Source organism: Glycine max, chromosome 10 (assembly GCF_000004515.6).
Source record: "Glycine max cultivar Williams 82 chromosome 10, Glycine_max_v4.0, whole genome shotgun sequence".
NCBI classification, from domain to species: domain Eukaryota; kingdom Viridiplantae; phylum Streptophyta; class Magnoliopsida; order Fabales; family Fabaceae; genus Glycine; species Glycine max.
This window is the reverse complement of record NC_038246.2, coordinates 11,625,973-11,652,884: the sequence shown is the minus strand read 5'-3', so window position 1 is coordinate 11,652,884 and position 26,912 is coordinate 11,625,973. Positions and strand designations below refer to the sequence as shown.

The 26,912-nt window shown below is 32.6% G+C and overlaps 1 pseudogene; it reads left to right on the top strand.

The window, feature by feature from the left end:
- The window catches only part of LOC100780070 (novel plant SNARE 13-like), a 49,024-nt pseudogene extending 24,462 nt beyond the window's left edge, over positions 1–24,562 (top strand).
- Positions 24,563–26,912: the final 2,350 nt, after the last annotated feature.

Sequence of the window (26,912 nt, the reverse complement as noted above, 5' to 3'; positions counted from 1 at the left end):
CGATCTTGCGGAAAAAGATCAAAACAACTTAACCAACGTTTAATTCTAAAATAACTACGTAAGTCTGATTTCCTCATCGCAAATGAGAATACGTAGGAGCGAGGAAACACCCTTGTCGACCACAAAAAGATAAAAAATACAAAAAACATAAAAAGCATAAAAACACAAAAAGACATAAAAAAGGGAAAATAAAACATTTTGAAGTCATATTTGCACACTTGATTAAAGATTGTCGTCCTTTGTGACGGACGCGTGGGGTGCTAATACCTTCCCCTACGTAAAAACAACTCCCGAACCTTTCACACTTAAAGTTCGTAGACCACACCTTTTCCGGTTTTTCTGGCGTTTTCCTCAAATACATGTTGGTGGCGACTCTGTGCATTTTCCTTTCTTGGAAGACGCACCCGTGAGCCCCGCGTCGCCCTCCCGCCGAAGGGTAGGTTGCGACATTAGTTATCACTTAAACCCATCATGCTTTCAATTTGCATTGCTAATGGTTTGTCATAATTAAAACCAAGGATGTGGATTTAACATGTTGTCGTCATTCCTAAAGTTATTCCTTTAGTCGTCTTCTTGATACACGTTTTCTTCTTTGTTAGTTCCATGTCTTTTGTAGTCTTACTGGAGTGCAAATGTGTAAGCTAATATGACTCAACCTTTGATTCAAATCATTTTATCAATTCATCCACTCTGATCCCACTTGGCATGCCAACTTTGTTGTTGTGTAAAATCAAATTGATGGTACCATCTAAAATCTTTAACAGGATTCCAAAATAATGATCAAGTGATTTGCATCAAAGAGGGAAATATGCTCTCCAACAATGGGTTCTCAAGCTACTCCAAAGAGCATTTGGTATAGGCAAAGTAAAAAAAAAAGCTAAATTGAAAGAGATAAAGGGAATTTGAATGTGATGAAAATAGAATAATGTTGTAAACTACAAAATAATAACTAAAAATAAGGTAAATTGATTTGAATTTGAGTTGAAGGTCTTTGCAATTGTTCCAATTCGAATATTTATAGACAAAAAGCTCATATGTGTCGATTGAAAGCCACCACTGAAACAATTACACTCCACTACCTATGCTTGTCCCTTAATTCTTGGGATTTTCTTCCAATCATCTTATTCAATCACATGACGAAGTCAACCTTGTTTCCCTTATGACTCAACAACAAATAATTCCTATCGGGCTCTTTAAGTGGGTTAGGCTTTGTGTTGGCTAAGACACATTGCATTAGTTTTAAGTTATCAAGAAAGAGTCCTAGGAATCTAGACTTGGGAATATCACATTCCCATGTTTGTCCCAAGTTTTGTGAAAATAATCCTATGAATATGAAATAGACATGTTTCTGATTCTTCTTAGTCCCATGTCAAGAGATAGGTATCTTTGATTCTAATGAGAGTGGTAGTTATTTTCTACAATAACTACATATCCTCACTTCTTTCTTCACATTTCTTATTTCATTTTTATTTTTTAAAACTTTAATTAAATCATTTTATTTTATTTTCCAAAATTCCTAATGACAACCAAACATGTTCATGGGAATGCTATTACTAGGCATAACATTCCTAGAAATACAATTCTCGGGAATACAATTTTATAACATGAAATAAACGCACCGAAATGATAAGATATTGGCAACCTACTAATGGGCTAGACTGCTCAACATCTTATTGACTCCTTCCATTTGACCAACTATCTATTGAGTTACTGAATTCCTAACAATATTATGCTCTTATTTGGTTAGTTATCATATGTTCAATTAAACATTGTATATAATTACAACTTATTTTGCTCTTATCTTATCATGTACTTGTCATGCTCTGTTATCCTGTCATATCCTATCCTATTAAATATTGTTCACCAAATGTGTCCTTAAGACAATATTATAAAAGTCAACCAACTTAAATAAATGAGAGTTTCTGATTGGATCACAATGTAAAAATCATTTACGCAATTAGTGCATATATTATTTATTTAATCTTAGTTTTTCAAAAAGCTAAAGTACTCTTCTTCACACCCATCCTTGCATTTAGGGATTACAATGACTCAAACCAACTCAAAATTAGTTTAAGACTTGAATGAATAATTGATTTATACGATTAATTGTTGGATCAAGTGGCCTCGGAATAATTAAGAAGGGGGGGGGGTTGAATTAATTATGATCGTGTCTTGACTAATTAAAAAATCTATCCTTCTTAATGTTACTAGATTCAATTAGGCTTTTACTACTAAGTTAAGAAAGTAAAGAATAGAAATAGAAACTTAACCAAAAGTAAAAGCGATAATTAAAAGTACACCGCGGAAATTAAAGAGGGTAGGGAAGAAGAAGACAAACACAAGATTTATACTAGTTCGGCCACAAACCGTGCCTACATCCAGTCCCCAAGCAACCTGCAGTTCTTGAGATTTCTTTTCAACCTTGTAAATCCTTTACAAGCCAAAGATCCACAAGGTATATACCATCCCTTGTTCTCTTTGAAAAAACCAAGTGGATGTACCTTCCACTTGAACTGATCCACAAGAGATGTACCCTCTCTTGTTCTCAGTATAACAATCCCCAAGTAGATGTACCCTCTACTTTTATCCTCCAATGTGTTGGGACAAAGAATTCTCAGGCGGTTAGTCCTTTGAATCTTTGAAAGGGGAAACAAAAGATATCTCAGGCGGTTAATCCTTTGAAATCTTATGCTTAAGGGGAAGGGAAGAATCAAAAGAATTCTCAGGCGGTTAGTCCTTTGAATCTTTTGTAAGGGAGAAGAGAGACACAAAAGAATTTAAGCAGTTAGTCCTTTTGTTCTTTTGACAAAGGAAGAAGAGAATGAAAAAGATGAATAGCACAAGTTTTTTATCAAAGAACTTTTCCTGAAAGAGAAAGCTTTGAACAAAAACTTTTAGAAAGATGAAGAGAAAATGAATCAGAAAATTCTGTAGAAAGAGTTGAAAGATATTTGAAAGATTGATTGAAAGATTCTTTTTTTTTATTGATGCCATGGTAACATATTTATAATCTCTTGATGACTCAAGTTAAAGTTTGTGACTCTTGGTAATTTCTTTAAAAATAGTCACCTTTAAAATTGTGACTCTTTTGAAAACTAGTCACTTAAAAAGTTAAGACTTTTGAAAAAATCTTTAGAAACAAGTCTCTTGAAGAATTGTGATTTTTGGAAATTTATTTTTCGAAATCAGTCACTGGTAATCGATTACCATTAAGGTGTAATCGCTTACACATCAACAGATGTGACTCTTCATGTTTAAATTTGAAAATCAAAACATTTAGAAACACTGGTAATCGATTACAAGTATTGTGTAATCGATTACACAAGTTAAAAATGATTTGAAAATGTTTTATCACTAGTTGTGACTGTTGAAGTTTGAATTCTAATGTTTTAAAACATTGGTAATCGATTACATGCTCATGGTAATCGATTACAGCTTTGTAAATCAGTTTTGAAAACAATGCTGGCTACTGGTAATCAATTACTATCTTATGGTAATCGATTACCAGAGAGTAAAAACTCTTTGGTAAAAGATTTTGTGAAAAATTCTTGTGCTACTCAATGTTTTGAAAAACTTTTTTAGTACTTATCTTGATTGAGTCTTTTCTTGATTCTTGAATTTTGAGTCTTGAATCTTGATCTTGATTGTTCTTGAATCTTGATTCTTGAAACTTGATTCTTGAATCTTTGGAATTTGCTTAACTCTTGATTCTTTGGCATCATCAAAATAATCTTAGAAGTCATTGCTTCCACATTAATTATATATAATATCAATTATATATATATATATGTATATATATATATATATATATATATTTTATATTAACAAATTCATGTAATTAACTTCTAATTAATTCCATTTTTATGAAATAAATTAATGTAACATAATAATTTTAAATCGAATCGAGTTAATGATCTAAACCAAATTGGTTCATGAGCTTGAATTGAATTGACTTTCAGCTTGAAAAAAAATAAATTCAAATTGAGCTTCAAACATAACCGATTCTTATCTAGTCAAATTGAGATAAACAAGTTCAACATGATATGACTCATTTCTCAGTGGTGCAAACTACAACGGGAGTATAAAGTCAATTGTACCAAAATATAATTGACATATAGTAAAAAAGATAAAAGTTAGGAACAAATTATTTTCAATACATTTTCTTTTATTGGTTGACATTCATTGGAAATGACAAAATTTGTTGGGTCCCACATCATATGTAATGATTTTCTCTCTCTTGAATTTGTAGTTTTCAATAATTCCAACTAATTACAGATGGTGTGTTAGAAGGAGTATGCTAAAAACTATTTCATAGCCCTCCTTTGGTAATAAATTAACTATCATTTTCCTTAATTAATTATTAAATCAAATTATTCTTTAAATAACAGATAAGACTGACGCTGTAAAAGAAGACTACCTGAAAAAAAACTCAGTACAGATATACATTTCTGTACCCAGAATGGTTTATATAGAAAATTATTTGCACATACCATATAAGGCATTCAATTGAGATTCACTTAATCTTGAAACCATTTTAATGCGGTCAAAATACAGGTCAGAAAGTCTACAGAGGCGCGCTTGGCTCACCATATCAGACTCTAGTTCGTCAAACCAAACCTTTTCCTATAAATTGAGCCTAACATCTCCTCTATGTTGCACCTCAATATTCATATTTCATATCATATAAGATAGCAAAGCCTATAACCCATGGAGTCAAACAACATGCCAGACTTGAACGGTGTCGCTAAGAAGACTAAAGGTCGACAAAAGATCGAAATGAAGAAGATGAGAAACGAGAGTAACCTTCAGGTGACATTCTCGAAGCGTTGCACTGGGGTTTTCAAGAAAGCCAGTGAGCTTGCAACCCTTTGTGGCGTGGATGTCGCTGTGATTATGTTCTCACCCGATAATCAAGTATTTTCGTTTGGCAGTCCCAGTGTTGATTCTGTTGTCCAACGCTATAAGACACAGGGCCCACCTCCCCTCCTTACCTTGGACCTCAACAAGGTGCACTCCACTGTGGACGAAGTTGAGCTCCACACACACCTCCACTGCTTGTCCAACCAAATTGCTATTGAGAAGAAGCGCACAAAGGATTTAAATCATTTAGCGAAGGCTGCAGAGGATCAGTTCTGGTGGGCTAGGCCTATTGAAAGCATGACTGATTCCCAACTTGACAAGTATAAGAAGATGTTAGAGGATTTTAAGAGACAACTCAAAGAAAAACGTGGGAACCTCAACTGATGATGCCCTATTTAAAGTTTTAGTCAATGTTTTTTAATTAAATATGTTTTAGAATGAGCACTAGCTTAATCAAATTAATGTTTGGGGTGTAGTTAGGATTGATTATCTAGGACTTATGTTTTCGTTATGTTGAATAGTCTTCATCATGGGTTGGTAAACTATGTTTCCTTTATGTTGTTTCTTTGCTTTGTTAGTGGAGTTTGTAATTGTGATGTAGTTTCTACATGATGTAATGTTTGAATGAAAGGGCATCTTAAATACATAAAAATCCAATTCTATTAGAAATTCCAACCTTTTGAACTTTGGTTGGGGATTTTAATTTTCTCATCTTCAACTAAGGTAGGTCGAGTTTGGAGGTAGGCTTAAAACAGAACGGCACAAATAATTAAATCTCCATTCCATTTCGTAGGGTGTCAAAGAATAATTTAATGTATTTTAAATAGATAAGTAAAATATTTAATGTATTTTAAGTAATTAAAATATATTTTTAATTATACTTTTAGTCTCCTAAATTTTAATTATGCCAATTGGCTCCCCTACGTATCACAAATGTGTGATTTTAGTCCCTTAGATTTCAATTGTGACAATTGAGTGCCTTGGGTGTCTCAATTGTGCGATTTTAGTACCTTAAAATTTATAATTGCACTATTCGAACTATCATTTTTCAGGGAAAAAATCACATTATTGTGATACCTTGGGGACTAAAATCCCACAATTACAATACTTAAATGAAATTTATACAATTGTGTACATGAGGACCCAATTGACGCAATTGATATATAGGGGACTAAAGTCACACATTTGTGATAGCTGAGGGATCCAACTAGCTCAATTGAAACTTTAGGTATTTCAATTCTCAATTGTGATACCTTAAGGACCAAAAGTATCATTAAGCCAAAATGGAATTCATAAAATGCATGCAATCAATATTTTGAAATTTTTTATATTTTGTGTTTAGTCCCGACCATTTGGTTGGCTCTGTTAAGTGTTCACATGTCCATTAAATTTTTAAACAACAATTTGTGGTGGGTTTTAAAATCATCAATATTCTTTTAGAATTTCAAATTAAAATTTCTAGCAGCTTAAAAATCGTCAAATCAATTAAAGAAAAAAAGAAAGAAAGAAAGAAAACATATTTGGAACATAAAGACAATTCACAATCCACAACCTCATGCCAACTCTTGACAATAATACATATGCACTAACCTTGAAAAAAAATTTGGAAGAAAAGATAATTTACAATCCAAAATCTCATGCAACTCTTCTCAATAATACATATGCATTTTCTAAGAAAATAGATCTAGTACACAAATCCCCAACTCTCATGCAGCTCTTCACAATCCAAAATCCAAAATAAAAACAAAAACATCATTGGAACACAAGGATGATTCATTAAGGCAAAAAATTTAACTTTCCCTTCAATGACAAGCACCTCATCAATTAAAGCAAAAAAAAAAAGTCCAAACACTTGAATTAAAGATGTCACAACCTTGACCATTTTTTCATAACTACCCCAATGCTACCCAAAACACAAAGGTAATTGAAGATGACCCTTTTATTATCCTTCCACAATGTTGTGTGTGGGTGAGGTGATAATTGTTTCTCAAACTTTTTTTTGTGAGCAATTAGCCTAACTTTTTTAGGATTTTTGTTAATATATTGTTGCTATTGTGAATAAACTATTATAAAAATCATTTCAGAAAAATAAAAAAGAGAGTTTTTATTGTTTTGTTTTAAATTTTGATGTTACAAAGATATTTTTTAGTTTAAAGGATTGATAAGTTGCAAACTTAAGCTGACCATAGCTAGATGACCCTTCACCACAGTGAAAGAGGACCAGTTATCAAGTGAATGAATGTGAAGACTTGCCACAATGAATATGAATGTTGAAGACTAAGATATTGAGCAAGCACTCGCCACAACAAGTACAACTAAGTACAACTCTCACCATAGCGAAAATGGTCATAGAGCAAGAAGATTCAAGTGAAGTATAATTTGCAAAAAATGAAGCCTTGTTGTAGCAAGAAGTGTCCTCGCTACAATGAGAGTCTAATGTGACAGAAAAAATATATAGATTTGGCTCTAACTAAAAGAACTTGTAACATCATAATTGGCACCTTTTGTCATTTTTTCGATTCAGACTTATAGATTTGCATTTTTTCCTCTCTCTCTCTCTCTCTCTCTCTCTCTATTGTAACTTTTGATTTTAATGTTATTTTAGACCAAATCAAGATCCATTGGAGCTAAACATTGAAGTTGTTAATTGAATGAAATAGTAACCAAGTATGTGATTCTTCATTTTCTGATTTATTTTCTTTGTTATACATGTGATCATATTCCAAATATTTGCTTAAATGCATGCTTAGGCTTGATCAAACTAGCTTTTAGGAATTGAATTGTGTTGAAAAAAATTGATTCTAGATTTGAATTGGAATTGTGTGAGAGCTTAATTTTAGGAATGAAATCAATTTTTGCATTGAAGAGATTCATTGTTCATGTTCTGAGTTCTTGGTTAAGTTACCTAAGGAATTAGGAATTTAGCTTAGGAATAAAAGATTAATCACCTAAGGAATTAGGATTAATCAATTGAGCTGAATCTTGGTTGCATTGAACTAGGAAAATGATTAGAAATTGACTTCCATATGTTGAATGCTATGGAATTCAAGTCAGCAATGCCTTTTTTCTTTGATTTCCATTTTTGCTCCAATTTTTTTTCAAAATCCACCAATTGTTCTTTTCTCGCTATAGCAAACTCGGGTCTTGCTACAACAAAATTCTCTTTTAAAAACTGAAAAACATTGTCTCACTCACTAAAACAAATTGACAACACACTGCAGTGAATGTTTTAGATTACATTTTTTGCTCAATTCATAAATATTACACCAAGTCTTTGTGAATACAATACATAATACTTATTGTTTCTTTACTACTAGATTAGGTACACTTTCCTAGATCATGAGCCAACATGAAGGTGAGTGAGGTGATGTGTCAACCTCATCCGAGTGGGAAATGTGATTGGTTGAGAAGTGAACTTGAAGTTGGTGATATGAGTTAGGGGTCTCAAGAAACCCAAAAACATGTACTGAGAACAGAATACCACGCATATTTGGAGTCGAGTTTCTAAGGGGGGTGTCGAGCCTGCAACGAAGGCTTCAAAGGGTGCTTTTGGGTGCTGTTTGGAATCAGCATCGAGGAAAGGTTTGTAAACAGTCATGATTCAAAAGGATGGAGAAGCCTTTAGGTTTAGGGTTAACAAGAATCAATTTTCTTGATTATTTACAAATTTTAAATTAATAATAATTAGTAGTTTATATCCTAGCTATTGATTTATTTAAATGACATCTAAAGTTTTAAAACAACTGGTCCATGGTGTGGTTGCATTTAAATGTTTTTAGAAAATTTTAAAATACAAAAAATTGTAATTTAATTATTTAAATAAATACAACCAATTTTAAAAACCACCAAAAAAATTTAAAAATTTTCACATGTGTCAACACTTAATAGAGCCAACCTAATGGCAAGGATCAAATATAAAATTAAAAAAAAAAAATCCAAGGACGAAAAGACAAGAAAAATCTTACTAGGGACCCAAAAAAAAATTTTGAGTATATTTCAAGAACCAATTAGAGACTTAAACCTTTTTAAAAAGTTAAATTAATTTTACAAGGTTATAATTAATCATTATCATGCAATTATGTATTACATAATAGTTTGATATTTAAGGTCACCTTATTTTCTTTAGCCCATTTGTTTTGAGATAAAATTATGTTTCTAACAAAATAAATCCAAAAAAATAAATTCAATTTTATAATAATTTTATGTTGATTATAAGTAGAGTTACAATATAGAATATTAATATAATAATTATGTTCATATTTTTATATATTTTCTTTCATTGAATTTTCTTCTTATTTCTCTTTATATTTTCAATTACATATCACTCATCATATGTCATTTTCTCTCTTTTCTTTTACTTTTTTTTCCTTTCCATCACTCTTTTTTGTCATTCTACATAAACTCCAAAATGAGATGTACCTTCATAACTACTTAAAATAATTGTAAGTAAAATATATTTGTATTTTATTTTTCCATTGGTTTTGCACACTCGATTTTGCATGATTCTTTGAAGATTGTTTAAGTGCATCCATTATGTGGATATGATTAAGGCATTGTGTGTTTTTAATTAAATGTTCAGCCATTTAAAGCAAAAAAAAAAAAACCTTTTTAATTATGAATTCCCTTGCATTAACCTTTGACCCAAAAACAATAAATGAGTTTGTACTTGAATCCTTGAGCCTAAAAAGGAAAAAAAAGTCTACCTTACTTTAGGGAATAGAAAAGCATATCATATGGTTTGAGGCAAATTTGTTCCAAATTTGGGGGAGTTTGTTTTGTAATGCTCAAGGGATTGTTGTAAAACAAAAGCATACACATTTGGGAAAGCTACAATGTTTAAAATAATATATAAAATCAATCAAATTCAAAAACAATTTCAAGTTGTTGTTGCTATTTTAAATTTGTGAATAAAATGTTGGGAAACAGTGTTTGGAATTGTTTGTCTCATGAATTGAAAAGGAAATTAGTTAGTGTTCTCCTAGATCCTTAGGTGCTTTGATTTCTAGGATATAAAAAAACAATTTTCCTTTGTAGCCTAGCCAAATTACAACTTTAATAAAGTCCTTAGGGATCCGTGTTGTGTGTGTGCAATTGCATTGAATGAGATGGTATGCAAAGTTGGGATTGTGTAATTCCAATTGGGATTGATTGAATATCATGTGCAGCTGAAACACTTGTGTACTTAAGTAAAATACTAGCCTTGTGAGAAATGAATTTTATTTTTTATCTTTTCATTGCCAATTGCCATTCTTGTTGATCCCTTGAACTCTTGAGTTCATTTCTTTTATGATTCTATATATCAAAATCACCATAACAAGTGTGATTTTGAGATCGTGTGAACTTGTTTTATTTTTGTGAGCATGCTTATGTTTTGGGAATTGTAATTGATCCTAGTCCTTAGTCTTGTCGTTAATCTAACTTATTTTAGTTTATTTTACTTTTTCTTGAGGACAAGTAAAGCTGTAAGTTTGAGGGAGTTTGATAATGGTTGTGCATTCCTATATTTGCAATCTATTTCACAACAATTATCTCACTTTTCCTTGAATCGTAGCTAAGTTTGCCCTTGTTTAAGTTAGAGAATATATATAATTAGTTAGATATTTTCATATAGTTAAAATTTAGGAAATATATTAGCTTTTACATGTTTTTACAGTGATTTAGTCATTTTAGTGCACTTGGAAAGAAATTAAGGGTTTGGGAGGGAAAATTGATCACTCAATGAGTTTGCCAAGTAGCTTAACTAGGAAACCATATTAGAAGAAGACACGTGATAGCTGGTGGCTAAGCGAGAAGTCTATCTCTCTTAGCAGATTTCGCTTGAAGAAGCCATGTCAACAACATCAAGGCTCGTTGAGTGAGGCAACCTCTTTGGAAGAAGAAAAAAAGTGATCCCATGAAAAATTCACTTAGTGTGCTTTAATGAGGAAACAACAAAACAAAGATATTGCATGGAATTTGGATCCACTCATCATTGGAGACATTCAATATCAATCTAGGGTTGCGTGTGTAGCGGTTAGAGACTCAAGAACTTACTCTCTTTTACTTCCTTCACCAATCTTCCATTTTTTTATAACTTTCCCTTGTATGTTTTGGTAGCTTCTCATGACAATGAGGAGTTAATCTCTTTGAAGTTGAGGATTTTGTGTACTAGCAAATCTCATGTAACTATGTCTACTATCTTTTTAATGATTATTCAATAATAATGTTATTTCTTTGCTTTTAATGTTTGTTCTTAGCTTGATCACCCAAACACTTATTTGTATGTTTCATTGTCATTAGAAAATGCTTTAAAAGTGAGATTTGAGAATACTATATAATGAATGTTTCATTTGGGGATAAAGTAATGTTTATTATTCTCTTGGCAATCCTTTCTCTTAAATAAATCATTTAACTTAACTTGCTTAGGAGTTAGGAGTAGAGTTAAGTGATTTAGCCTCTTTTACTTGAGAAATCAAGGTTAGAAGACTTGAGTGGATTGAGATATTGTTATGGTTCTCATTAAATAGATAAAAATCATTTTTTTTATCGAGATGTTTGCCAAGTACCACTAAAAACCCTAACTAGTTTGTTTAATTGTTGTTTCCAATTACCGCACATCAACTGTTTGATATATTGTCTTTGTGGAATGTACCTTATTTTTAGTAGTTTAATTTTAGAGCTGAACTTCAATTTATTGCAACCTTATCTCAAAAGAAGAAATTATCATTGCTCAGTTGTTGAGTTTACACAAAAAAGCTTAGTACAAACAAGTCCTTGAGGAGACAGTCTTTCTACTTACTATTGAAAATACTACACTAATTGGTACATTTGTCAATGATGTAATAAGTTTTCTGGCATCATTGTCGGGGACTTGTTTCTCGTATTAGGCAACTTATGCTAATTTCATATTCTATGCAATGATTCATTATTCTTCAATTCTTTGCTTTTAAATTCTGTTTTTGTATTACTCTTGAGTACTTTGCTAACATGTTCTTTAGTTGCTTTGTTCCATGTATGAGGTAGAGTTTCTTAAGAAGATCTAGTCCCTTTGGATCAAGAGATTCGAAGAACTTGTAGAAGAAACAATGCCTTAAGGAAGAAGCAAAAGCAAAAAGAGAATAGGGCTAAGAAAAGAACTCGACAAGCTTCATCTTCTTCACCACACAACCACAACCTACACCTCCACCACACTTGCCATTACTCTTACCTCTTCCTATCTTTGAGGAGCCTGAAATGGCGGAAGAAGAACATCCTAGAAGGACACTTGGAGACTATATTGCACATGTTGTGCAAAGACACTTCATATTGGAATGTGTTATTTTGGCTATTAAAGGTTGTAGTGTCAATCTATAATTAGGATTGCTCCCTTCAATTGGTCTTAGCACATCTCTCAATTTCATGTAAAAAAAGTTAATGGACCGGATTGAGTAATGCTCACCACTACTTACTAATATATTCACACAAAAAAACCACTACTTATTAATATTTGAAAATGTTTAACTATACATTTTCATTCAATATTGTTACTTTTAGGTACACTAATTAGATTCAGTAAAAAAAAACACTAATTAGAAATATTTATTATCATTGATTTATACACTAATTATCATCCATATATTTTTTGTATAAAATAATTAGAAAGTAAAGCTTTATTCACCTTTAACTTAATAAAAATATCTTATAAATTTATTTTATTTCAAATTAATGTCAAATAAATACTCTCGTTTTTACTTTACGTATTATAAATCCTATAGTTTATGAAAAGTTGAATTCGAATGGAATTTGAATTTGGTCACTTTTCCCGTTTTCCATCCACGGAATATTTTATATGACATGATGTGGACATTTGATGAATAATAATATCTCTACTGATTATGAAACTACTTATACATTCATAAATATATATTAAATAAAAAACACACGAGTTGAAAATCTTTTAGCATTTCATTGATTTGATCAAATTTATTTTATAGTTTCCTATTTATTGAAGGCGTACGTTAACGAGTAACGACTGATCCACATCCAATCGGGTTAGATTTAGAACCGTGGATTGCACGGGTCTTTGTTGTTATTTTAACAATATTAATATTAATTATTTTCATTTTATAAATTTTAAAAACATAATTTTTTTAAAAAAAAAATTATCTACGTATTCATTTTTAAAATATTTACTTAACATTAATTTTATTATAGAAATTTGCTAAGATAAAAATTGATCATTTTTTTCTTTTAATATTGTAAATATTTACTTAAAATCACAAAAAAAACATAAAAATGATCTACAAAAAAAAATAATAGTCTTGTAAAAAAAGTTAAATTGCTTAAATTTAAATTCTTAACATTTTATACAAACTGCATTTCCTTAAATGATAATAATAATAAGGTTAAATCACTCATTTGATCCTATAGTTTCATGATTCTTACTTTTTTAATCCATATAGTTTGAGAGTGGTCTTTTTAGTCCTCATAGTTTCATGATTTTTACTTTTTTAGTCCCTATAGTTTTTAAATTACAGAATTAAAATACAAACTATAAAGACTAAAAAGAACACTTTTAAACTATAAGGACTAAATGAGAATTAAAATATAAACTATAGGAACTAAAAAGACCACTTTCAAACTATATGGACTAAAAAGGTAAGAATCATGAAACTATAGGAACCAAATGAGTAGTTTAACCTAATAATAATAATAATAATAATAATTATTATTATTATTATTATTATTATTATTATTATTATTATTATTAAGCCTCAGATACCAGCCTAAAAACTGTGTATGATTAGTCCATTCAAGATTCAAGTGTGTATTTCGAATGTTTTAAGTTCTAACTAGTGTTATTAAACTAATTGGTCAGATGGATTAGGAACAAAAACTTATAACCAATTCTAGTTTTTTTTTTATTTTTGGTGTACTAACCAATTTGAGTTAATTCTTAGAATCATATGTTATTGATTTGATGTTGATGTCATCAAACTAGGTTAAAACACCTCTATGTAATAACTTTTTTTCTTTTTCTTAAATCAATATAGTCTATGTAATAATAACTTTCTATCGTGCTCTTGGATGGATAGATCCAGAAATCCGTGAGAAATAACTTTACTTAATTTTACTTGATTTTACTTAATAATGTACATGAGAAATTTTAAGAAAAGGGGATTAGTACCCGTGCCTTCTCCCCTCCAGAGTCCTATGTGTGAGGGATGGATGTTCGTGCTTGCATGAGATTTTCATTCATATGATTCTAAGCTTAATTCTTTTTTGAAGTATTGGATCCGTTTTCTAGTTGGGTTCAAGAATATTCAAATAATAATTTATTTTCTTTTTTTCTTAGTTTCTATTAAAAAAATATTGGATAGAAACAAAGAAAATAAACAAATTTATTCGAAGATAAATTAATATTAATTTATGAATAAAACTATAAAAAAAATGAATCAAATAACCCTTCAAAATTCTTCTGCCAACCTATTGCCAATAAACTTTCCGGCCTCATACGAGAACGGAAAACTGGATAATTTTCTACATCGGTGGATGAAAAATAGTGAACATAATAATTTTTTGTTGATGATGTTCCCAGCAAAAAGATACTTCCCCTAATTTTTTGCAATATTTTTTTGGTATATATATAGATTATATTTTTAAAATTATTTTTTATTTAATAAGATTTAATTTTGTAGATAACAGTATTTAACATAATGACATTTTTCTTATTTTAAATAATTTTTTTATTTTTTTCTTTATAGACTTTAAAGTAGAGATAATTGCATTCTTTTTAACTTATATAAGATACAAATTTCAATTGTAATTGTTCAAGTAATATTTTATTTTTATAATTAGTTATTGTTATTTTAAAAGTTAAAAATAGTTTCATTTGCAATAAGATAACTTTAATTTTTTTAGAAATCAAATAACTTTATTAGTCTTTCATTTATAATGATTTAGTTTTAATTGATTTGAAAATTAAAATTTATTTATTAACTTTCGTCAACAAAGAAAATTTATTATAAACTTGATTTGAAAATTTGAGTGTAAATTTAATTATAGATACTTATAGGCTTGAATATCTTTTTTATCTTTACAATTTAGTATTTTTTTCATTTTCGTTCTTAAAGAATTTTACATAACATTTTTTTTACTATTCAAAGCACTATTTAAAGCTTTTTAAGAATAAAAAATAAAACAAACACATTGTATAATGATTAAAATTACAGGGACAAAAATGAAAAAAATACTAAATTGTAAGAACAAAAAATATATTTAAATCTATTTTTTATGTTATGAAAAATTCAAAAAGATATATTTTATATATATTGTTATTGTAATTAATGTTTTATAATATATAGATTAATAATATTTCGTATAAATTTATATATGTATACATTCCCCCCGGGAGGGGGGCTGACTCAGTCCCTGGTTGCTAGCTTTTTCTTGTTTTACTCTTTCGTGTACAAAGCAAGCGGTATTAAAGTAGGCAAGGATCAAATTAACATAGCACCTAATAGCGTACAAAATTTAGACCACTACACTGTATGGATTTGTTGATATATATTTGGGGAAAAAAAGTGTATAAGTCTAGATCATAAAATTCAACTAATAACTCACTAATTAATTCAGGTTGTAACCCATTGACATAGTATTCTATAAAGTCAATCATTGGTTTGAGTTTTATAACATTGTTTCTAACACTATGTTAATCATTTAAGTTGTTTATTTCCTAATAGAAAAGTAATTAGTTTGTCTCCTAGGGACACGGGAAGATACCTTAGTGTGATTGAGTTAAGGCTAACAATACTACAAAGATGACATTTCACGTTGAAAATCTATATTGGTTGTTTAACAATATCAATAAAGAAAGACGGTGTGGTGACATATTTTAAATTATAACGAAGTATATTACATCGATTTTTTATTTATTTAAATCAATCATTATATTGATGAAAATATTATTTGATTTGTTGGGACCAGTGTTGTCAAATGGCGGCCATGACGGAAAGGCGTGACGGTTTCTTGAAAAAACGCCACCGAATAGCGGTGGCGTGGCGGGTTGCGAATGACGGCGCCATGGCGGCCGCCATAGCCATGGCAATCATGGCGATTATGGCGGCATGGCTGAAATAACATTTTTTTTGTTTTTTTCCGCGGTAGGAGTTGGGCTGACCTGACCCAACCCTACCCAGTAAGTTAATCAAAAGCGCAGTCCTCCCCTCCCACGCAGGTTGAATCAGAACTCAGAACGCAGCCCTCCTCCAACTAAAAGTGCAACCCCTGCACCCAGTCGCGACCCCCCGCACGCAGAACGCAGCCAGCAACGACGACCCCACGGTGGTGACAAGCACCAGCACGAACGGCGGCGACTACCCTCACGAAGGCAGTGAACATCGCGGCGTTTACGAAGTGGTGCGTGCTAGCTTTAATTTTTTTTTTAATTTTGTTTTTGCTGTTTGACACTCCTTACCTTTTCTTTTTTCCTTTTTCTATTTGACACTTTCTTTTTACTTTTGACAGTCCCTTTTTTATTTTTTTATTCTATTTGACACCATAATTTTTTTTCTGTTCAGTCCTCTTTTAAATGGCTGAACCATCATCCGATGTTGCTACTACAAGTGCAACGAGGAAAAATAAGACAGACCCAGGTTGGAAATATTGTCATCCACTGGTGGAAGGAGAAACAAACACAATTGTTTGTAATTTCTGTGGAAAAATCACAAAGGGAGGAATAACCAGAGCCAAACAACACCTGATTGGGAAGTCGGGTAACATTGCATCTTGTAAGAAAACTCCACCAAATGTAGTCGAAGAGTTGAAGGAATATATGACTACCAAAAAAAGTGGGACCACTTACAGTACTTCTGGCAGTGGTAATATGACAAATATAAGAGATTTTGAATTTGGTGAACCAGTTGGATGTGATGGAAGTGAAGATGATGAGTTTGCAGACTCTTGTAATGCTACTGCAAGTGCAAAGACAAAGTGTGGGACTAAAAAAGGACCAATGGACAAATTTTGTAAGAATCCAGAAAATGCAATCAATCAGAGAAAAATGGAGATGTTGAGGCAAATGAACATAAGAGAGTCAATGGATAAGAATGAAGTATTGAAGGTGCATAAACATATTGCTCGCTTTTGGTACCAAGCGGTTTGTCATTCAACCTCATTAAATTGAAAAGCTTTGAGAATATGGTTGCAGCCATTCGTCAATATGAGCCACATTTGCCCATTCCTAGCTATCATGACATTAGAGTTCCACTCCTGAAGAAGAAAGTTGAATATACTAAAAATTTGATGAAAGGCCACAGGGAGCAATGGGTCAAGTATGGTTGTACTATTATGTTCGATGCATGGACTGATCGGAAACAAAGATGCATCATTAATTTTTTGATTAACTCTTAAGTTGGTATCATGTTTTTGAAGTTTGTTGATGGCTTTGATTTTTTAAAGACAAATGAAAAGATTTTTGAGTTACTTGATGCCATTGTGGAGGAAGTTGGAGAAGAGAATGCTGTTCAAGTTGTAACCGATAATGGGAGCAACTATGTTTTAGCGGGTAAGTTGTTGGAGGAGAAAAGGAAACATATTTATTGGACACCTGGTGCAACTTATTGTATTGATTTGATGCTTGAAGATATTGGGAAGCTTCCCTTGATAAGGAAGACAATTAGAAAGGAAATTAATCTAGTTGGATTTATCTATGCCCATTCTAGTACCTTAAGTTTGTTGAGAAATTTTATAAACAAGAGGGAATTGGTGAGACATGCTATTACTAGATTTGCCACTTCTTATCTAACCTTAGAAAGGCTCCATAAAGAGAAAGCCAATATTAGAAAGATGTTTACTTCTGATGAATGGACCTTGAACAAGCTATCTAAGGAGCCTAAGGGAAAAGAAGCTACAAAGGTAGTGCTCATGCCTTTTTTTGGAATAGTGTGGTTTACACTCTTTAAGTCATGGCTCCACTTGTGAAAGTGCTTCGTCTTGTGGATGGTGAAAGGAAACCAGCCATGGGCTATATTTATGAAGCAATGGACAAGGTAAAAGAAATAATTATCAAGTCTTTCAACAACAATGAAGGATGGAGTGTAGGAGTGTAGGATGTATACTAGGCGGAAAAAGCAAAGGCTTCGGGGGTTGGAGTGTAGGATGTATACTAGGCGGAAAAAGCAAAAAACAACAAGTGCTGCTGCTGCCGAAACTTCTAAAAAACAGGCAATGGTTGTTGGATCTTCATCAAGGAAGCAAAAAGCAGTCCAAGAAAATGATGAGGATCTAGATTTTGAGGAGAATATTGATCTTGAATCTGAAGAAGAAGAAATCATGATCAATTTTGAGACATTTGATGGGGAAGAGGGAGAGGGAGATACTCCACTACCATATGATAATAACGATGATGATTATGTTGGGATTGGAGAAGATGATTAGAGCCTGAATGTGGGTTTGGACCTAACTCAACCCCAAAAGCTAGCTCATAAGGTGAGAGTTGTCTCCCACGTGGAGGATGAGGGTTGCCCTTCACTTATATACTCTATCTTGACACTATCTCTAGCCAATGTGGGACTTGGATTTTTCCCAATACACTCCCTCACACCCAACACTTTTTAAGGCTTGGTGCGTGGATAACATGGCTCTTAGAATGTGGGTTTGGGTCTAACTCAACCCCAAAAACTAACTTCTAGGGTGAGGATTGCCTACCACTTATATATTCTATTGTAGTCTTATCTCTAGCCGATGTGGGACTTGAGTTTTTCTCAACAAAAAGAGTTCACACACACTCATAGACAAACATACACACACATATATATACAATAAATAATATTTTGATACTCAAAACTAAAGATCAACTGAATATAAAATATGAAAGCTAATGAAGAAAATTAATTTAATTGTATTTTCATTTCAACTATGTAAGACACGTGGTCAAATATTGGCTACTAAGTAGAGTACCAGAATCCTCATAAAAAGAAAGGGCACCAGGGAAACCTCCATCATCATTATGGTTTGACCTCATGTCATTGTAAAATTTTATCTTAGAATTTGGTATTTCAATGTGTATCCAGAAATGGCTTCGAGAGGCTGGATAAGATTAAAGATTCCAATAGACAAAGTAAGCAGCTGGAAGAACTTACAGACAAGATGAGGGAGTGCAAAAGGTAAGTCATGATTTATATTGTCATCGTCTTAGTATCTCTTGGTAGCAACTAAACTCTGAGTAAGGAAATGCATGCAAGTGTATATGAGTAACTAACTTTGGTTCGTTTTATAACTGTAGTTGGTTGACAGTTTGCTTTAGTTAGATTTCAGTTACAACTGAATCTCAGCAGTATAAATACTGCTCCGGTAAGAGATCTCAGTGACTTTTGTAATATTCTCTAAATGCAATATACGAATACCTTTTCTCTTCTCTAGAGTTTCTACAATGCAGATTCCATCCTAAATATCAAATTAATCTGTTTTCTGTTCCATATTCCCTAGCATGGTGGACTTTTTTTTTTCAACTAATTCTCATTAAGAGTTTGGTACTCCCTCGAGTCCTTTCTATAAGACCAAATTAACTAATTTATCAAGATTAAGGAAATTAGTTAATGTAGTTAATACTTAATGGTATTAAATTTGTCTTGAATTTATGTATTTTTTCAAAATTATCTCTAACATTAATGAGACGTACTTTTACTTCTTTTTAAATATTTTTATTAGTTTTTATTCTCTTAATCTCTTCCATCATTAATATATTTTATTGCTTTAATTTTTATTGGCTATGCATGTGAATAGTCAAAGTAAGTTGATTGAGTCCTCAAAATGTTATTTATACAAGACAAAGTTAGAAAAACGAACTCAGAAAAATGACCCATAATTAATGCAAGAGACATTCTAGAATGTTTCTTATAAAGAGGACCAACCTAACTTCTAATTTGGGTCTTATAAAAAGGACCCGAGGGAGTAATTGAAATTTACATCCTATCCCCATGCAAACATTCCAGGTTTTGAATGATGATGATATAGGAAGCATACAGCAATGTTAAAACTTGATATTTCTTTCGTCATTGTAGTTATGTGCTGTCCAAAATTTTTCTTTCACAATTCACTTGCCTTTTGCCATGTGCTAGTGGTGAAGAAAGTAAAATTACAATTGATTTTGACCTATTTTTCAATTTCCTTATTCAATACATGCCCTGCATTCATGAGACATGAAGTATATTATCTTGTTCCAGGCTGATAAAGGAATTTGATCGTGAAATTAAAGATGAAGATGGGAGGAATCTCCCAGAAGTGAACAAGCAACTCAATGATGAAAAACAATCAATGGTCAGTACCCAAAATCTGTCTTTTTTATATGGGGCAATGGCTCTGCAAAATTTTGAATGAAATGCAATGTCTTCCATGGATTGTAAATTTGACATTCAACATTATAATGTTTTCAACTTTTGACTAATTAATTAATAATTTGCATGATTAAATGATTCTCAATGGCATTTGATGATCATGGTCAATGGAGTAGTTTTATTTATATATTTATTTTGGGGAATTTAGGGGTTGATGATTTTCTATTGGAAGGTAAAAACATTGTAAGAGTTGGACTGAATAATGAATGGTTTATAAAAGCTATAGTTGGTTCTTAGATGTTATAATCTTATTCTTGTATGCTGCGATGAGTAGATTCATGTCTGGTGTTGCAGAATTATGTGAAACTTGGTTAATGGAGTTGGAAGGTGCTTCAGATTAAACAGTCCATTTGGTTTCTTGTTGGTGAGAGAATTTTTTTATATGTAAACCTGTATTGGATCAAACGTTTCCTCTTCTTGTGGACTTCTTTTGTTAAGGAACAGTCCTGTTGCATACTTGGAGTCTTTACAGAGCTTTATAGATTGTCCCATTGAAGTCGGGAGTACCATTAATTGGCTAAGTTCTCCATTTCCATATTTTGAAAATGTTTCTCCTTGTCAATTTCAATATATATCCTCTTCTTCCCAACTATTCTAGATTTTTCCTTTAACTCGTTCCTTTCCAGCTTATGAGGTGATACTGTGATGACTGATGAGTTCTCTGTTTTTTTTTTTTTTAATGTTGCAATTTGCATTAACAATTCTTTTACTGTTGCTTTCTGCACACTCATCTTTTTCTCCATAGATGCTACTACTCTGATCATATCAACCTCCATTTTGGACACCTCTTAAGTTTCCATTTCCTCAGCAAATCTGGCAGGCATATCAATTTTGTGGACAGGGGGAGGGGATATAATATTATTAATGGATACACAGTCATAAATTGCATATTGGCATGCCTTGCACATAGGCAACTTATTCTTTATGTTTTCTCATATACATTTCACTTGCAGATCAAGGAACTAAACTCATATGTGGCATTGAGAAAAACGTAAGTTCATCCATATAGTTGTGTTTCTGCTAACTAATAGAACTGTTTCATTAACATACAGTTGTACTTGGTTTGGGTGAAGGTTTTAGAACAAATTTTATGATTAATACCAATTTTCTGTGTTAGCATGTTCAACTTCCAAAATCATGATAAAAATTCACTGTTGGTATTAGGTGAACCAATAATTCAAACTTAATTTTTTCTTTTTGATTTTTAACACCTAAGTAGAAGCATACTCCTTTTGGCCATTTGAAAGGAGGATTTATAACTTGATATTATTACTTTGATTTGATGATTGATAATGATATTGATAGGTACATGAATACCCTTGGTAACAAGAAACTTGAACTTTTTGACACGGGAGCAGGAGCAAGTGAACCTATAGCTGAAGAAAATGTTCAATTGGCATCAGGTCAGATATTTTTTCCTAGTAACCTTTTATTATATATATGTGTGTGTGTGTGTGTCTAGATGTCCCTCTCGAATGGAGACATAAGGGTCATATGCACCAAGCTTGTTGCAAAGATAACTTATCCAAGGATCTCTTAAAGATTTTGTGAAAAGATGTCTCCCTTAATTGAAGCTCCTTAAGTTGTTGCTTTTGGAAAAATGAGTTTGTAAGGGATGGATACCATGAGCTGGTATTCTACTTCTTCACTTGATATTTGACTCCATTATGATGAGTATATAATACCTAGAAGTGGATTGTTTGCCTATTAGTAGGAGCATCGGCCTAATCAACATTTAAATATTTGACAATTTGTGTAGACCCTATAGTTTAATAGATGATTCATTGTATGAGACTCCTATAATGTATTTAAGGATACAAATCATAGAATTCCTATGGCCATCACTTAGGAAATTTTGCTTTAGTGTATTGTCACATTACATTTTTGTGGAGTGGCAATAGCAGCTTGAATTGCAAGAAAATAGCAGAGTAATGATGGCTGTCATGGCCTGTATGGCTAAACAAACCATTAAATCCTGTTATGCCTTCCTTTTTGTTAGACTACGCTTCATTCTGCAAAGAATTATGGACAAGTTTGCTTCTCTGTTCATTCACACTAACACCACCACCCATCTTCAGCAGTGATGCGTTTCCTGAGAAACTCTTGCTTAGCAACCCAACAGTTTTTTGGTAGCTCCAACACAATTGTTGGCAGGCCTTTAATCTATATATGTTGACTGCTTTTTTGGTAGCAACCATGATTCCAGTGTTAGTTTGTTTTTGCTCAACACGTCCTTTTTTCATCCTTTATTCTGTCTCTTTTTGCTGTTGAATATGAATTCCTGCCCCTCTTTAGTGCTGCCATGGCATCATCTAGATAATCATGAGTTACTGGGTTCACAATACTTTCAATATGTTGTATGGATACGCGGTACATGATCTTACAGATTATTGGTATGGGAGGAGTATAAATAGTCAGTATGCTTTGGTATACTATTTGAATTTACTCTACGTTCTAGTATATAAATTAGTACCAATAATTATTTTTTATCTTGCTAAGGTTACAAAATCATGTTTGGGCAAATTGGGTTGCACAACTGATAGGGCCAGGGGTGCTCTCCTATCTTTTGATTAGCAGGGGGTAGCGACTGTTTATTAAAAACACAGGACTCTGTTAAGTGTAACATGATGTATAGAGTTTGACACCTGCCCGTTGCTGGAAAGTCGGAAGGAGAAGTGTTATGAGCTTTGAATGGAAGCCCCGGTAAATGGCAGCAGTTACTCTAACTTTTCTAAGGGCATGTGAACTCCTCTATGGATCAAATTTCAGCATCTCAAATAGGTAAAAACCTAGGAAATTTTGTAGAAGAAAAAGGAAAAAATATGGATTGAGGCAAGAAATAGAAAGAACAATACCACAATCCCTAAGGGTTGATAAGTTGAGGAGAATTCATCACTAAGAATCGGAATTCCTTGAGATGAATTTAAGGTTCAACACAAGAACCTTATCAATCCTTAGGTCCTCTATCAGACTTGGGCATTATGGGGTGTCCAAGTTCAATATTAAGTAGTATGGGAGGCTTGATGGAGTATTTAAGTGCTTGGTTCTCTCCCTTAACAAATTTTAAGGGTGGGTTCTCCATGTGCTTGGGTACTTATCAATTGGTAGCAGAGCTGGTTGTCAGTGTATCGGAAAGGGATACCAACAGAGGGTTCTAACTTCTAACCAACGGGCAAGTAGAGTGATCTTCACTTTTCTCTCTCTCTTTTACTAGTTGGTTCTATTATGGGATTCTAGTGTGGGGTTTATAAGGCTATGGGCTCTCCAAGCATTTGTGGTGTGGTTCTCCCAAGATCCTATTACATAATTTCAGCAAATAGTGGGTTCATCAGGGTTCTAGGATACCCTCTCTTTTAGGTTGAGTACATGTTTTTTTTTTTTTGGGGGGGGGGGGGGGGGGGGGCAAATAGGTATAAAATTTATAAACCCAACCAGTATTCAACATCACATGATATGTCATGAAGCCTTATATATAAAGTGGACATATGCTTGATTCCATGGAATTTGTACCAGTACCAATGACATGATTGCAGTGATTCTCAACGAGTTGGAATTCATTTATCTGTATTTACATAACAACATGGATTGATCGCATTTCAAAGGAAAAATGGATCATGACTTATAATAAAGAAGGACGTAGATATGGTCATATGACAACTAACCTCTCAGAATGTGTAAATAAGGTATTGAAGGATTGTCGCAACATACCGATAACAACTTTGGTGCAATCAACATATAGTAGGTGTCGAAAGTACTTTGTTAATCATGGTCGCCAAGCCCAAAAACAATTAAATGCTGGACAAATATATTGTTCTAAGGTTGTTAAAGAACTTCAAAAAAATCAAGAACAAGCTTGTTCGCACATCGTTCGCATCTATGATATCCACTCGACAAGGTTTGAAGTAGAAGAGACCTTCAATCCTATAACGCAACGTGGCGGACAAAAGTTGGCAGTTAACTTGAATGACCATTATTGTTAATGCGGAAAGTATTTTGCACTTCACTATCCATGTTCACACATTATTGCTGCATGTGGTTACGTGAGCATGAACTATTTCCAATATGTAGATGTTTACACAAATGACCACATCTTAAAAGCTTATTCCGCACAATGGTGGCCTCTTAGGATTAGGAATGAAGCGGCAATTCCTTCTTCTAATGACTCATGGACACTTATTCCTGATCCAAGTACAATTCGTGTGAAAGGTCGGCCAAAATCAACAAGGATAAGGAATGAGATGGATTGGCTCGAACCATTTGAGCACCGACAAAAATGTAGTGGAAGAGAAGGATACAACAGGCATCGATGTCCAATGCAATCTGAATGTGGAAGTTGTCAAATTAATTGATTTATGTATTTTGTTTGTCTACTTCAATGAAATGGTAGCTATCCATGATCAATTTGTTTTTAAAATTATTTATTATTATATTTTTGTGCACGACATAAACTGCATCCATTACTAAATATTCATAACAACGATAATAGAAGTCTAAAATTTAAATTAAAAACATATAGTAAAATATTTAAATAGTAATACGAAAATCAATAGTCATGATGTCCGTGATGACATGAGGATGTGTCGCATAGGCGTTCTCATCTTCGTGCTTGTCTATCAAGATTTCTTCTGCCACGATGTCTCCCCTCTTCAACTTGATCAGCCTAAGCAGAGAATTGGTGATGTAAATCAACACCTAATAATTCATCCATATCAGGTATTGTTCCGGGTACATTTCATTGAGTACCTAATGGGGCATTAGGTGTTGGAATTGGAGCATCATGTTGATATGAAAGGGTCATAGTAGGCCATGAAAAATTGGGATATGTCTCCGCATCACCACCTAATGAATGTTTGCTTGCAAAAGTATCACTTTGATGACCTTCGAATGGATACTGATACATTTGTGTCGGATACTGAGAAAATGTTAGTGGTGTGTAATACATTCCATGACCACGCTCTACCATATGTGGGTACACATATGGTTCCGCTTCAACAGCCTCCCTTCGTCTGGCTATGCCTTGAGTTTTAACTCTTGATTGAAGAATATTAAACTCTTGTGCTGGAAATTCATGTTCTGTTGGTGGACCATGTGATAAAGGTTCAGTGATTCTCTCTTGCTCTTCAGATAAAATGGTTATTTTCTCCACATACGGCACTAGATCATCCACTTTCCATGTATTTCTCCCTTGTGGAGACACCATGTACCGTAATGTCTTTGCAACTTTGCAATTATTAGGTGTTCAAATTAATGGACTAAAATTTCATAAATAATTTGAACTTAAATATTAAGAAAAAAATTAAAAAATACCAATGTAGTTGTGTTTGCATTTTTAGGGTCAACAAACATTTTCGTTTTCGCCTTTACCACATCATCATATAATCGGAGTTAAAGCTCATTAGGCCTTCTTGTCGAGGATAACCGTCGACCCTAAAATCAACTCGATTGTTCCATTGATTGATCATTGGACCTAACAATTACCCCTAATTTTCATCATGTTTTCCTTTCAATGTTATGTCATGAATATTAAAGGGTTGCGAAGGACACCTTAGAATTGGTTGTTGCATTCCAAATTGTCTCAACACTCTATCAAGTTGGTGTCACTCAATAATTTGGAAATAAATTAGTGGCACCACAGCGCACCACGTTACACTTCCAACTAAACAAATTGAAGGCAACACTGACATAACATTTGCTGTGTAAAGCTCCCACACAAACTACATATAATTCTTATGTTGTTTATTTTCAGTGAAATATGACATTATTTATTATTTAAGCAATACAATTAAATGTTCTTATCTTATGTCGTTTCATAATATCTAATTTGCGACGAAAAAGTATCAAATTATCTTTGCCGATATGTTGATTTTTCCATCGCAACCACCTAAAAAATTATAAATTAATATAAGTTACATTATTAATTATTTTGAAATGAAATCTGATTTTTTAAACGACTGACCTATGTCTAAGTAGTTTATTTTCTATTAGCGGATGAGTCCTCTTTGGAGTCAAACTTGTACATCGTTCTCATACCCACATTTGTGTTAAGACGCACATACCTCCAATTGATTTAATTTTATATCAATGGCGCTACACATCTCTTTATATAAATAAGCAAGTACGACATCTCCCCATGCATATGTCCTGCACTCTCTAAAGTCCCGTAAAAATTACAGGTATCTTACGGAAACTTTGCTATTGCCTTTGTCAAAAAATAAGACACCTCCAATGAATCTTAGGATCCTGCGCCTGTAAACCTTTCTATTTGTTGTAAGTTGTCGTCATGGTTATTTAATTCTGGAAAATGCTGAGCCAACTAACTTAATTTAATCATACTACCTTGAAGTTCACTTTCTTCTGGTCTAATCCCTAATAATTCTCCACATAAATCAGCCCAATTAAGGTTTGTGGGACCAATTAATGGTGACTCATCCACACAGAGACCTAATAAAACAAATGCATCATGAAGAGTAATAATGCACTCTCCACATCTCATGTGAAAAGTATGTGTTTTTGGGCTAAATATCTCATTTTCATAATCCAGTAAAAACCAGATTGCCGAAATAGAGGAACAATTCCGTCTGATATTTCTTCTTGACCTTGATATGTGGGGACATCTCGTCTAATATGTAATTTTTTATCTTCTTCCCCATTTCAAATATGTTGTGAAACATGCTTATCTTGCATCCATAACACGTCACC